Consider the following 14,304-nt stretch of genomic DNA (forward strand, 5'->3'; position numbering starts at 1 on the left):
ACCTCTCAATACCGGCGATGTCGTGAGAGTACAGGAAAAGACATGGAATCGCCGAGCTCAAGTTACCGAAGAAGTTGCACCGAGGTCTTATCGAGTAGTTACCGAGGACAACAAAGTGCTACGTCGCAACCGACAGCATCTCCTTCCAACTGGTGAGCTGTTCCAGCAAGAAGCCCTCGAATGTGACGAGCCGGAGAGCGAACGAGCGTGTGAAGCACTGCAACCCACGGCACCTGCTGCAACTGGAGACTCGCCTGTGAGCTCCGAGAACATTCCGCAGGCGCCGCCGCCCGTGACTACGACTGGACCGACTGTGAGCTCAACGACTCCGCAGGCTCTTACATTGCGCCGATCTACCAGAGATAGGAGACCACCGCAGCGCCTGCTGTACGACCGCAATTTCAACCAAGTACTTGGCATCTATTCTCCACAGGAGGGAAGATGTATCGGGAATGACGCACGTGCCATGCCTGGTGCGGCGATTCATCGTGCTCGCCTAGATTAGATATGCGCCTTGGTTGCCACACCCCTTGCGGCTATAAAAGCACTGTACGTTCAGCAATAAAGAGCATTTGGTCGCTGGCCACCTCGACTGATACAACCTCTGCCAATGTTTCCTGCTTAATGGTGCGTCGGGTCGAAGGCTCCAGGACCAAGTCTACAAGTTCCTGCAGCTGCAGGTTCACTTTAAAGGATCCCGTCTGCAGAAGTTCATCGCAACTCATAGACGCTTGTTCCAGCACCACTTCGACGAGGTTAGCCGTTACGACATCCCGGGCAAGGTCTTTCGCTGGCTTACCTTGCACTTGGTAGCGGCTCAAGGATATGCCGGGTCGCGATTTTGGGTCAATGAAGAATGTTGCCCACATGTACGCCCACAATGTAGTGTTCCTAAAGTGATTCACTTAGACACATATGTAAGGAGACGGGTATCGTCCCCCATTTTAATCTCCTCCGCCCTAGTATCTTCGCCTTCCTCCTCTTCTTATCCCTCTTCAGCGTCTTCTATGACTCTTCTGGAGCAGACCGCTTTAACAAAGTTCAGTGACAACCAGACAGGTAAAAGAACCATGGATAACATTCGAGAAACTTCCGATACGTGTAGGCGCGTCCCGTGCTGAGCGATAACATTTGTTAAACAGCAAAAAGCGGTCACCCGGAAAAGACAAACAAGTACACGCGTCAGTATTCAATATCATCAGGTGTCGCCGGTGCTTTAGAATCCTCATTGAATAGAGGGTCTCGGAACTTTGGTGGCAGCCCTTTTCTTTCAGACTTAAATATAAAATTTTCCTTTAGAGCAAGCGGGGCTAATCTGCAACCTTATTTAAATGAGAAGGATAAGCTAACGTGTCAACTGCTTGTACGTTAACTTTCCTAAAAGCACCCTAGCGCATTAGCACATTTTAGGATCCGCATAGCTCCGCGCACAGCAAGATACAACGATCCGATACACATAAGCTGCGGCCACTGGCGTGCTTTTGCCCCCCGAAAAATGGCGACATTGCGGCATCACTCGACGGGCGCTCCCTCCACTCCACCAGTTTTTCTTTAACCTCCTTTCTCAAAGTCCAGCTGAAATGGCGCCGATTCCAATAAAAAAAAAAGAAGTTTTCAAGTCGGTGGATTTGTCCGTGAATTGAAGCGAGATGTAAAGGTTTGGTTCGCAGCATAACGCTCAAAGGCGCGGAATTTAGAATGCGTGTGGTAAACTCGTAAATTTTGCGTTTATTCCAATAAAATGTGGTCTAATGTCGAGTTCAAGCAACGAAAACAATGAAAGAAATCTCGTCTTATTATGAAGTAAATACAATATCTGTCCTTTGCCATTTTGTACAAGCGGCGTTAATCGACGAGGAAGCGCAGAGTTCTGTCCTTCTTCTTCACTAAGACGACGGACTCTTCGATGGCTGAAAAATTTCGTCGAGCAGCCTTTCATCGACTTGTTGCTTTTTGGTTCTCGTTACCGCGTCGAAACTCGGTACGGGCGCTGACGGTGTGGCTGAGCGCATTCTTGAGTGATTACGCGGTGCCCCCGGTCCCGATGGCCTTACCAACAAGCTCATGCGCAACATGGATGATTCTTCCGTCATTCACCTCACCGACACCATCGACGAAGGGTGGAGAAAATGTGAGCTACACTCTAAAAACTAGGAAGGGTATCGCAGGAGTGAAGCTGCCGGTTCACTCTTCAAAGCGTCGTTTTACTCTCGCAAAATGTCGAGGAGAGTGAAATGCATTGTTCACTCTGTCACCAAGGAGAGAGTGAAATGTGCTTTTCACTCTCCCCTTCAGAGAGAGGGAGTGAAAAGACTCTTGCGACAATAGAAAAGAGAGACTCTTGCGGCAATAGAAAACAAAACGTAGCGTAATCTTCTGCTTCAACTGTAGGTGGCTGGCCCCGAACATGGCAATGTATCATTCATGCACGCTGAGCAAAGAACACATCGTTTTGCTTCTAAGAGAACAGGCCGCCGCAGTTCAAAGGAACGTGTAGCGAGTGCTCTACTTTTTCACTCGGAGTGGCTCCACCGCGCGCGCGCGCGCTCAAGATCGCGGAACAACACAGCACCGGAGAAAGCTGATCCGTTCAGCGAGCAAAGGCCAGCCGAGGGAGATCGTGTGTCGGCCATCTCGCGTCGCCACGAAAACACGACAGTCGTTCGTCATGCCTTGGATATAACAACAAATCCTCCACGGTAAGTGAATTCTAACTTAGGTGCACATTCTCCGTATATGTCATGCTATCGCCAGGAAGTCGTCGCTGCGCTTAGTCGACGCGATTGACAAAGGACTAGGCGTACGCGCTGTCTCTCGATGTCAATCGAAAAAGCCAGTCGTCGCGATAACTGCATGTGATTTTATCACTTTGCCGTTGTCTGTAAGAGCTTTAAAAATCGCAAACGCTGCCAGAACTATGGTATGTTCAATAAGACGCCAGGCGAGAGGACGCTTAAAATGGTTAGTTCACCAGCCCGTGATTCCGAGCCTATGCGGAGCGTGATTAGCGTGCGTTTTGTGTGTTTGAATTTATTCAGTTTGGCAGTCTACTGTGTACGGAACGCTGTTGAACTAAGCAATCACATAACAGAAGGCGTCATTTTGCTGGCAGCATGCTTTTTTTTTATAAATAAACCGCGCGCTTGACGGTGTCTCGCGCAGGGGGAATCTGCGACCACTGAAGTTACGTGCAGCGCCAGTGCTAGTTAGAAACTTTGCCGCAGGCATTCAGCTGCATGCTGCAAGAGGTCAGTTGGGCGCGTTATCTTGAACTTACTGAAAACGCATGAGGAATCCATGTTTTATGCTGAAAAAAGTATAAACCCCATATAAGCGATCTTGCGCGCGGCAGCTACAAGCGACGCGACGGAGATGGCTGTCGCGTTCGCTCGTCGCCTACAAGTCGTACTCCGTGCGAGCGACGATTTTGAGCGACGCCTCCCCGGTGTTGCCGGCATGAGGGCTGCAGTCACGCGTGACGCGTGCTTTAATAATTTGCGTTGATGTATTTTACTATAAAAAGTAGCATAAAATATTTCCGGAGGTCTTGCAGTACGTTCTTATCCTTGCACGTATAAAAATTGAATCATTTGCTCGTTCCGCGCGACAATCGGTAGTATTTGAGCGATGTATGTGCATCCAGTTGCGGCTTCGCGCTATCGGCTAGTCGCTCATAGCACTTCTGGGCGACGAGCGACGATTTCTAGATTTCCAGAACCGAGTCATCTGTTCAAGCGACGGCCCGTTTTGTCGCTCGAAGCCGTCGCTCGTCGCCGTCGCGCACTAAATCGCTCTCACAGTGTTTATCCCTAAGACTGAACTGTTTTTGCTCATGTTGAAATGGTGTGATTATAGGTCTGGTTTTGTCTCCTGTTGCGGTTTTCGTGCACGGTGCGAAACTGAAAGGATGCTTATGTCTACGAACTCGGTGAATTGTCCAGCAGCTAGTTACGCATCTGCATCGGATATAACGGCTGCTGTGTGGAATTACAATTGCAGGGGCGCTTTGCATACGCTTATTGTTTTGGACATGCCTGTGCATTTGCTAATATGAGTTGGCGTGTCAGAGTTATGTCATATGAACAGCTAAATCAGCCTTCCTCTGGGGGTTACAAGCGTAATGTGTGCATTTTGCTATAGCATGGCAGATCAAGATGTGTTTATCGCTTGAATATTTTTAGTAGAGAAATAAAATATCAAAATAAAATGTTGCTTTAATTCCGTGTTACCAGTCTGTCGTACACAGAACAATAGGTTGGTGTAATAAACTAATAACTGCGGTTTAACTGCAACTTTTACATGCCTACAAGAATCTAAAATGCTAGATTTCAAACTGCAGCAGTAGTCGGGTCTGTCAAAAATGAACTCCACTGCGCACCTCATGCATGAAAATAAGTTCATGCCTTTTAGTAAGCTTAGATGCAGGCCGCAGTGAACTTGTTAGTATTGAAATGTGGGTAAGCTTGCCATAACAAGCCTTGTTGCCCTTTTTTATAGGCACATCCATATATCCATTGAGCTGAAGGACAATATTTTCATCCCTACTGAGCATCATGTTTGCAGCTATAATCCTCAAATTATGGCTTCAGCAGTGGCACAACCAGGGATGGTGCGGGGGGGGGGGCACACTGGGCACGTGCTTAGGATGTGTCACAAGTGGTGTTTGCGATACACCAGGCTCATGACAGACCTATGACGTCTGAAAATGACCAATATTCTATTCATTAGCAGGAGTATTCTAACATTCATGAAAAACAAGGATGAACTGTGGTTTATTTGTTTTTTTGCTTAAATCTAAAAATTGAAGTTAGTTTAGCAGTTGACTGTTGCAGTCATTTGGATGTTTTGCATGCATTTCAGTAGGAAGACTAAGAGCTAAGACTTTTTTATTGCCATGGCCTTGACTGTCTTGATGTTTTTTTGCACCATGCCCTTGTGTTGACTTTTGCAGACGATATTTTTCAGGCACCCGCTTTATATAACGCAAGAAGGCAGCTGCAAGGACACGAGGATGTGAAAGAGCCAGTGCAGCGCGACTTCACGTAGTGCAGAGGAGCCAATGCCAAAAAATCAAAATACATTGGCATGTTATTTGGACAAGAAAACTAGTATGTGGGTATATGGATGTACCATTTGACCAAATGTCAACAAAATCAAGATACAGTATGTTACACGAAGATGAAAATTCTCACGTGCTCCAGGCAGTCATCTTAACATGGTATATTTATGTAATGTCTCTGATTGGAAAGTCAAATCAAGTATGCTCTCTGGAGACAAACACATAGCAGCAAGTGTCATTGAAAAGTTAAAAATGTGTTTTAAGAAAGCTGATTAGTTCTGAGAAGTGACTGCTTTTTGTCTTGCCTCTCAACAGATATATCCATGTGATAAAAAAATAGTAGTACAATGAAATTGCATATTTGCTTAGCGACATGATACATACTTGCAATGAGCACGGTGCCTGTGTTTACTATAAAAAGCAACAGCCCATGCTTGGTTAGGTTAGGCCCACTACAACATGCAGGCATGGGTGATTGGCGCTTTTTTTTATTTCTGTGTCGTGAGGTTTATTGACGTGCGTATAGGTGCAGTGGCACGCAGTATAGCTAGTACAAAAAAAGGGGGGGGGGGGGGCAGATATATGTAACTCACTGTACACGACACAGGGCAAAGGAAATCCGTGTTCAGTAACTGTGTTAAATGCCATGTACGTAAATTTTACAACGCTACTCGTTCGAAGCGCGCAAAGGTGCATATTGAAGAAAAGTTTCCAGGGTAGATAATTTAGTTCGTAATTTACACTAATTTTGCTCTAACCACGAGACATAATAATTTGAATATACTGCACGGAAAAACCTAGAGCGAATTAAATTGTGTGTCAGCTTCGTGTGTATACATATAGTCTTTCCTATGCATTAGGTTTTTTGCGTAATGCATTAACAGTTGACAGCCTATCTTATGATGTGTACTCTGTTTACATTACAGTTGTTTATTAGTTTACTCGTTTGTTTTGCGACTGATGAAATGCCTGCATATATATATTTTCAACATTTGACATAACCCTGTATGTTTTGCAGGGACAACCCAGGACGTGCATTTCTCAGCACCCAATCAACTGCCAAAAGTGACTCAAACACAGGCCACCAGTAAGTGGACATCAGTTGCAATTTCACATTATGCAGTTGGCGGCTGCCTTGTACGGAGGCTTTTTTTTTTTAATGAGATGGTGATGTCGTTCTAATGTACATTTTGACCACAAAGGTGCGATCATGTCTCACAGAGGCATAAATGGTTGCTATTCTCTGCGAGGGACGTGTTCTCGTGTTCGTGAAGCATTTGTGTTTGGCAGTATTGTCACCCAATGAGTCGGATATAAACACTAACTCGCCACTGCCGGCAAGTAGTTGCGAGAAACGCATTATGACGCTGTAAAGTTATTTCATTAATTCGAAGGAAAGTTTTGCAGCAGGAAAAAAGGTTGCTATTCCAGGTAAACATGTCTTTTTCTCACAGGTTATTTAGCCAAACTGTGGATGCATGAAATTCGTGACTTATGAATAGATCTTAATTTATTCTTTAGTAATGCTTCTAAAAGAGACTAGAAACAGCATGTGACTACCTCTGCAATCAGCAGACCATACATTTACAGTCATAAGTGGCAGTTCCATGCAGTCTGGCACTTTATATAACCTTTCCTTTTAGCAACATTGGAACTGGTGGCTGCGTTTTCAGAAGGAGAAGTGCACTTGACACTGTATATGTATGTGTGAATTCGGTTTTCTTTGTATGTGTCGGCTCACTGACAAACAGTGCAAAAATCTGTTGTACCATGAGCCTGACGACGCCTTCTGCTGCTAGAAATGCGGCACTTCGTATTTTATAGTACTGCATGACATTTAAATCAAAGCTACCACATAAAATGATAAAGAAAACTAACCGCTGTTATAGCTGTTTTCCTCAAAGAACGCTTGTCCTTTATGGGCTGTGTTAATCTGAGCTCTCCACCGATGTTTCAGTAGTATTATCCCTTAGTGAGTGAGAGATTGGGGGCAATTAATCGTGTTAGTGTTTAAGTGGTGTCCTAATTATGTGCATTTGTTCCAACAAAGTTGTCTAGATTACTTTATTGTGTAGTGTAAAGCTTATGAAACTATCAGCAACTACTGAGTTGCTAACACGCATATGGATTTGTCACTATACAGGTGGAACTCGGCTGTACCACTGCAGTGCTGCGGAAATTGCCTTCACCAGCGGCTTTGCAACAGCTGATTCGCAGCATGTCGGTATGTGTTAATCTATAATTATGTTGGGATGGGCTAGTATTATGGACCACTGCTACTCTGTATTGTGACAGATCCATATGATAAGGGATGTAATGGGCACAGCGATAACCTTTGAATTTTCTACTATGGTACATAAACGGGCTCTCCTTTTCGTCACTGGAGCAGGAGAGAAGGGCATGCAGGCACTCCTGAATGTACATATATTTCAAAACATGAGAGATACATATACACACACACACACACAATTAAACTAAAGGCAGGGACGTTCCATCTTTCATCTTGAATTGAATTGTGCAGCACAAAAATACAACACAGACCACAGAGAAGCACACATGTTAACAGGTTTGATACACACGTTAGTTCAACAGATTTGATACTTCGTGTGCTATTTTACACAAGGGGGAAGGGAAAGGGGAGAAAATCTGAAAAAAAAGTGGAGTGGAAAAAAAGGAATCGTGCCAAAAAGCATGAGAAGCATCGCGCAGCCAGGATCACCAGCAGGACATCTAAAAAGCACTCTGATAAAATTACATACAGGACAACCTTACGTATAGTTTGTTTCAATCAACTCAGATCACATGCAGCCATTACTGCAATCAAGTTGTTTCCTTATGTCATATGAGGGAATGATGGGGGCCCAAAAAACTGTTTAGAGCTGAAGGATTATGTTCCATTCTAGCCTCATTGCCTGCTTTTTTATCATATTGTTATCAGCTGCTTATGTTAGGGACAAAAAGTAAGAGTACGAACTGTTTCCCGATTCGCCATTCCACACAACATGTCTTTGTGACTATATGTACATGCAGATGATCCATAGTTGAAAAATATTCAGTACAGTAAAATCTCATTACAAGATGCACTTGGTTGTAAGAGACATCTGAAAATGGTTTGGTTGGTTTTCCGATGTTTGCCACATTAACAATACTGTATACAAGAGACACCTTTGTTACTAAGGATGACTTTTTAAGTATTCACTACTTCGAAGGGACACAACCCAGACACATTCACTTTGTGCACCTTGTGTGCTCCGAAGGGCGTAAAGATCACACAATCCTTACACAAGTCAATCGCGCATGTCTCTTTTAGCATGAACCAGAAAAGGAGGACAACGAGGACAGTGCAGGGCAGAAAGTGTCGGCAGTTGAAGCTGACGAGCGTCTAAGAGCACCTCAAAGGTACTGCGAGCAACAAGGCTTACAAAGTGAAGTGTTTAAATTCCAGAAGTTGGGAAGGAAGCTAACACAATCTACAGTCACTAAAAAGCTGTGAATGTCTTCTTTAAAGGGCCCCTAAACCACCGAGGTTGAAATTTAGTTGCGGTGTTGCAGTTCTACACAATAAGGCAATGAACAGGTAGCCACGAGAATTTTTCGAAACGGTGCAGTAATAGTGGAGCTACGTGTGTTTGATTATCGAAAAGTAGTCCCCACTCATTTTACTCTTTCATCTGGTACACGCCATATGGACAGTATCGTCTTTTCCTTGCCTAGTACACCTCCAAATGTTACGGGACAGGCCAACACCAACGAGCTCTGTTGCTGCCGCGCTGGCCTGTCGTCCTGCGAGGGGTGGCGCTAATACAACGGAACTGTATGGTGACTCCTGTTGAAGAGCCTCATAGGGAAACCCTTCTGTTGACGTTTCTGTTCTTTGCCCCCATTGGCTGCCCACAATGGCATCGCGCGCAACGCGACGAGGAAGAAGGAGTGTGTGTATTTGCTTGCAGGCCTTGCCGGCAGTCGTACACTTTCGTTCGACCAATCGACAGCACCGGAAACTGGTGACATCATCAGAGACAGCCGGTGACGTCAGGGCAAACTGGGGGGTGCAGGATAGGTCCAGAGAGGCGCACGGGGTCATTGTGGTGCTCCGGCAGTGCTACGCACTCTGGCATTTGGCTTCGTCGATTGTGACGGCATTCTGATTTCGATACGCGGGTTTACTTGAAATGTTCAAAAAATGTCGAGAAGTGGTTTAGGGGCCCTTTAAGCCACCCTGAGCATTTATTCCTTCAGATATATCAAAACATACTTTAGTGATGATGCATAATGAAGTGATCTAGTCTGGCTCCTCAGTGTCTCAAAATTTTTGGTTTCGAGAGACATGTTTCCCGTGCCTCTTGAATATCTTCTGATGAGGCTTTACTGTAATATACACAAACAATTGTGTAACTCCTCCTGCAAGTATTATTCATTAAGCCCGGTCACTTATGTGCAAAGCTTGTGGTTATGTCTTGATGTCCGTACTTTTTAGAGCTATGTTTATTAATTCATGCTGTTCTTATTGGTTCTTCGATGCAGGAGACAATGCCTACGAAATTATTGGCCCTGATCATGAGAGCCCTCAAGGGGCAAACAACATCTCTGTTGCAGAAGTGAGCCCGATACCACTTGGAAGTTACCATGACAGATGACACGGCAGCAATAGATACAGAGACTGCCATGTCTACTGCAGCTGCAACAGTGTACGAGGCAAGCAGCAGCGCGTCAGCATCAGCAGCAGTGTCAGAAGGAACCACACCAGGCCTGGTAGAGCAACATGTGTGCTATCACTGACTTTTTTTGTAGTGGATACAACTCATTTGCTCAACATACAAAAGCTTTTCACCACGACTGTAAGCCAGTGTTATTGTGCAGCAAGTGCAAGACTAAGTTAGGTGTTATAACACAGTACAAGCATCACTTTAATATATGCAAATGCAAACATATTACAGTTGTTGCCTCCCCAGCCAGCCCACATAGTGACAACAATGTGGAACACATGGTGGGACACACCTCTCCCCCATTACAAGATAGTAGAGACTGTCAGTGTTGTTGCTAGATTGACTGGTCTTTGTAGGCAACTAGAAGGACAACACAGGTGTCATAAGATTGTTGTTGATGTTGTTGTTGAAGAGGTAAAAAAGAAGTTTGATGCAGCTGAAGTGCCAACTGATATTGAGCAAATCAAAAGCAACCACCTGAGAAAGCAACACTATCGAAATTTGGGTATCTATCTGCCGCCAACTCTGGTAAGAATGGCATAGGATAGAAGTGTGATGAAAATCACACAGACACTGCTGTTGCATCACTGGCCACAGTGAGCAGCGACTTGTAGGGCAAGAGAGTCAACTGAAACTAACATTATGATATAGTGTCATGCTCCCATGTGACCACTTTTCAAGTTATTTTGCAAGATACAGCTCAACCTCCAGAAACGAGACTGCAACTTGTCTGTAAAAAAGCTTTCACAAAAAATTATTCATAACACTATTAACATAGCAGTATCTTTTTTTTTTGTGTTGGTTCGAGGTTCCCGGCTGTCCATTATTGCAAAAATTGAGGAAAAAAAGAACATGTGTCGTACTTACACCTTTTTAACAAGTACGAGGGGGACAGAACTTTTCTAGTCATGCATCTTCATCATACTATCAAGTTTTTAAATGCCTTTTATAATTAATATTACCAGTTATATCTGAGTGCATTGTATGCATGTTGCAGGTGTAAAATCAGGTCAGTTGGATCAGATGCCTTATCTGCAAGCGAGCCCTATATTCAAGAAATTTGAATTAAAATAGTTACGTTAGAGACGCAGTCTTTCAGCACTTTATTGCCTGTGGTTTAAGCATTGCTCAATACTTTTGTGGGTGGCAATTTCAACCGGCACAGCACTGCGCTTTGCCACAGTCACATTTGTCTTCAAAGCGGTGTTTACCATTTGTGTTGATCTGTTTGTGTATGCATAGAGCAAGTATTTAATTATATTTTTCTGCATTCTTGTGCTTGCACTAAGCTTGTATAAGGCAGTTACAAAATGTGCGTCACTATAACGAACTGTTCTGTTGAGCTTACACTTGCAAATAATCGTGTTCAGATGGCCGCACTTGTATGCGGGTGCACCGCTAGCTTTGTGTATGTTCTCATGTTTGTATAAAGCTTATATAAGCTAATTAGAAAATGTATGTCACTAAGCATTGTGATATTCTTTAAAGAACTGCTTGGTTGGTTTTACACTTGTGAATTAGTATTGAGGCGGTGGTATTCCCATGTATGCCCACTGCTAGCTTTCTGTGTCCTCGCGTGTTTGTATTAAGTTTCTACAAGGGAGTTACAGCATGTACGTCACTAAGCGCTGTGATATTTTTTAAAGAACTGCTTTGTTGGTTTTACACCTGTGAGTAATAGTACTCGGGTGGCACTAGTCATGTGTAGGTACACAGGGACCATTTGTATACATTATGCTCATGTAGTTACAAAGTGTATGTCACTAATTACTGTGATATTTGTTGAATTGCTGTGATGGTTTTACACATGTGAATAATAGTGGTCAGGACACAGTACTTGCAGTGTATAGTTGAATTTATACACTGCCAAGGCATGGGCTGTATACGTACCAAAAAAATGTATGTCATTATATTGTTGTGATTATTACTGTTTGGATTTTATTAAACTGTAATAAAATTGTTTCTTGTATCTATTGAGGTATGGCAATTTGTGATGCAACCAAACTGAGGACCTGAACTTGTGCATACAAATAAACAGCTAATTTAAGAGTATACTGCTCATATTCTGCTAAAGCAGTTTAACAAATCTTCTACTACAATGCTGGAAAAATGACAGAGGTGACTCGGATGTACAGAAACAGTTCTGCACTGGCTGAAGGACTGCCCCACACTGGAGTTCGTAATGTTGCGTTTATTGGAGTAGAACAGAAAGCTCACTTCTATTAAAAATGCGACAGTCGGTGCAGAAACATAACGCAGACGAGCAGATGTGGCACATTTTTTTCAGGGCCCTCCATGCCTACTACTGCATTTCTAATCTTCCTGTGCTCTGCGTATAAGCCCCTGTTCAGCCAAGGTTTTTACTCCATGACAGTTGTTCTACTGGGTTCGTAGCAATATTGAAGACAAAAATTCAATGGTTTTCAAGGACTTTCGAGGCCCCGACACAGTAACTTCAAGGACCTCGTGCAATGTGTGTAGTAGTTTGGACAGGCAATAACTTGTTCAAGAACACCGTTAACTTTAATGCAAACAAAAGAAAACAAAACAAATCGCATTTCAGTGATTTCAAACATTTGAAAGACTGCTAATTTGCCTTTCACCGCCCACCACTAAACGCACACAAGGAAGCATTTCAAGAAAGCGCTCAAAGTTTTTCTGCAATAGCACAATTAACTACTTGGACCTGCAACATTTGCAGTTTTTGAATACTGTTTGGTTTGACAGTGTATGTGATGTCATCTGTTGCCTCAGCTTTTTTCACCATCAAATAAGCAATAGTCATTGGCAATAGTCAAGTGGTTCGAATCCCGGTGCCGCGCAATTTTCCACCGGATAAAAAAAAAAAAAAAAAATCCGCGTGTTGATAAAATTGCGTAAACAGGCCTGGAGTGTGGCCTGATCCCGGTGACCAGAACCGGTAACGCACTCCCTCACCAGAGCAGGATTGGCCACCCTGGTGCAGTAATTGGCCACAACCTCCTATATGAACACACCAATGAACACACCAGTCATTTCTAATTTCTTTTTATTGTGTCTGTCGCTCTCAATTTACTCTTCACGGCTTCTCTTCGAATGCCTCAACTGTTGAGCTTCCTGCTTCTGCTCCTCCAAGCACATTTGTCGCCGGTTCCATGTGCATAAAACTGGTATCTGCAGCTCCTTTGTAATTTCAACTTTAAGGATGTCGCTTTCCTTTTATTACCTCCAGAGACAATTTTCTGTGACATGAGAAAGAGTGTCACAGAAGGAAAAAAAAGCGCTTGGCAATGTCTGCTAAGTCTAGCCAAGTGTACAAGTTTAAGGACATTCCAGTACTTCTAAAAATTCAAGGGTTTTCAATGCCTTGAAAATGGCATTTTAGAAATAAAGGATTTTCAAGGATCGCTACAAACCCTGGATTCTAGCACCTAAATAATTTTACAAGCGCATTTTGGCATGGAGTTAGGAAATTCATGCTTTCTAGCTAACGCTGCACTATCTCTGTACAGTGAAGCCACGAGAGCGCAACTATTTTGGAGTAAAGAAAAATACTGAAAGCTTTTAATACCACTCTTCTTTTTTTCTATGGAGCTTCGTATTGCCTAGTTAAGTTTACGAATGTGCCTGGTTTTGGTGGGCGTTTCTTCGACATTTTCTGGAAGAAGCAGATGTCTAGCCCCCGTATTCATAAATGTATCTTAATACAAAGCTCATGCTTGACTTGATATAAATGACGCCTGGTGCGAACGTCCCCCAAGACGCTCACTGCCTTTCTTTTGGTGCGTTCATGACTTGCGTTGTTTAGATCAAGTCAAGCATGGGCTTCAAGTTATGATGCATTTCTGCATATGGGGGTAAGCGTGCACAATTCCGGGCAACGCACTGTGCCATTGACACTGAGAGAAAACGGGGAAAACAGAGTTAACCACTTATGCTCCTAAACTTTCGCGTACCTGTGGTGTGCGTGTATCGTGGAAGAAGAAACAGCGCAAACACAAGGACGAAAAAAAGCATCAACCACACCAGCGCTTCGTGGTGTGGCATGTTTTTGCGTCGTCCTTGTGTTGCGCTGTTTCTTCTAAAATGCTCAACCAACTAGCCGGCAAGTCCATCCTGTGCATATATAAATTGAACACACGCATGAGTGTAGATGGTCTTCGAAGCTTTTAGAACGAGCACTGCCACAGGATACGAGCAGTGCACGCGTAACAAGTGGACACATTAGTCATTTAAACATGCGTGCCAATGCATTTGACGCGGCTATCGGCATAAGCAGTCTCCAAATGCTGGAATGCATGCGCTTCAAAACGCTAATGATCCGCTAATGCAGGACAACAGCTCACAGCGGACTGAACCAAACTCTAAACTAATGCACTTGAAAAGAACGCCTACACGGCAGCGTGAGGCACGTCGAAATGCCTGGTACTGGCGTCGCAGTTGCTCACCAGTATACGCGCGAATTAAATTCACATACGTGGATGGTTGGCGCAATACTTTGTATCCGCGTATTTTGGAGAACACGGACTGGAGAAGCACTCGATCATGAGCTGAACGGCA

The 14,304-nt window shown here is 43.9% G+C and overlaps 1 long non-coding RNA gene across 1 annotated transcript; it reads left to right on the plus strand.

Moving 5' to 3' along the window:
• The first annotated feature begins 2,597 nt into the window (after positions 1-2,597).
• On the plus strand, positions 2,598-7,284 carry LOC140217199 (uncharacterized). Its single transcript, XR_011893729.1, has 4 exons — positions 2,598-2,699; positions 4,966-5,108; positions 6,078-6,146; positions 7,203-7,284. It is a non-coding gene; the product is annotated as an uncharacterized lncRNA (long non-coding RNA).
• The last annotated feature ends 7,020 nt before the right edge of the window (positions 7,285-14,304 follow it).

The sequence above is a fragment of the Dermacentor andersoni genome, chromosome 4, assembly GCF_023375885.2.
Source record: "Dermacentor andersoni chromosome 4, qqDerAnde1_hic_scaffold, whole genome shotgun sequence".
In the NCBI taxonomy this organism is placed as follows: Eukaryota; Metazoa; Arthropoda; class Arachnida; order Ixodida; family Ixodidae; genus Dermacentor; species Dermacentor andersoni.